Below are 925 nucleotides of genomic sequence, written 5' to 3'. Positions count from 1 at the left end.
AAAAAAAAAAAGGTGGAGGCAGGAGGATCTTGAGTTCCAGGACAAACCGGGCTTCATATTTAGGGCCTGGGGAGAAGGCTCAGTTGATAAAGAGTTATAAAACTCTTCCAGACGATTGGAGTTCCATTCCCTGCACCACAGGACGCCTCACAACCATCTGTAGCTCCAATCCCAGGTGTTCTAACACCCTCTTCTGGCTTCCTGGGGTACCAGGCAAACTTGTAGTTTACAGACATTATATGCATACACATTTAAAAATTGTGCAGAGTTAATACCACTGCCTGAGTTGGTGTCACTGTATACAGGTGTCGTAAAGTGCTCAATATATAATATATCAAGGTCTCAGCAATTAGTGCAGATATGCTGAGTGAATGGACAGAACCCAGCGCTGCCTGACTCAGCGAACTACCAATCCCCAACCCCTCGCGTGGGACGCTTGCCCCGGGCTGACGCCTGGGGGCGTGGCATTCGAGGGCGGGGTCGCTCTGCGGGGTGCTGACCCAACGGCCGCGGAACCTAGGCTGCCGGTGCGAGGGGTCCACGGTTAGTGAGGGCCGCGCGGCCGTGCCGTCCGTTGGAGCTGGCGAAGATGACAGAGGAGAGCCTGGAGACCGCCGCGGAGCACGAGCGGATCCTGAGGGAGACACGGCCTGTATCGGGCCCACGCTCAGGTACCGGGGCGGGGCCGGGTCGGCGGGAGCGGGCGGAGCGCGGCGGCTGGCTGAGGGGAGATCCGCGGGTGTCCCCGTCCTGGGCGAGGCCCTGCTGGGGAGCCTGTCTGGAGAGAGGGCGAGGCTCGGCTCTGTTGGGCCGCCGCTCCCTTCGGGCAGCAGCTCTTCAGTCAGGAGCGGGCGCCGGCTCTGCGTGCAGCGGAACTGCCCATCACAGCTCCTTTGAGAGCGTCCTGGTGACGTCGGTCCTGGGG

At 60.3% G+C, this 925-nt stretch overlaps 1 protein-coding gene across 1 annotated transcript in view; it reads left to right on the top strand.

The window, feature by feature from the left end:
* The first annotated feature begins 519 nt into the window (after nt 1-519).
* Nucleotides 520-925, top strand: part of Exoc6b (exocyst complex component 6B) — a 550,902-nt gene continuing 550,496 nt past the window's right edge. The window contains exon 1 of the mRNA XM_050164869.1: nt 520-671. The gene's annotated coding sequence lies outside the window, so the exon portion shown is untranslated. The remainder of the gene's footprint in view (nt 672-925) is intronic.

Source organism: Alexandromys fortis, unplaced genomic scaffold, assembly GCF_014885135.2.
Source record: "Alexandromys fortis isolate MF-2015 unplaced genomic scaffold, M_Fortis_MF-2015_v1.1 scaffold_138, whole genome shotgun sequence".
NCBI classification, from domain to species: domain Eukaryota; kingdom Metazoa; phylum Chordata; class Mammalia; order Rodentia; family Cricetidae; genus Alexandromys; species Alexandromys fortis.
Note: the sequence above shows the minus strand (reverse complement) of the source record. Positions and strands in the feature narration are given on the sequence as shown.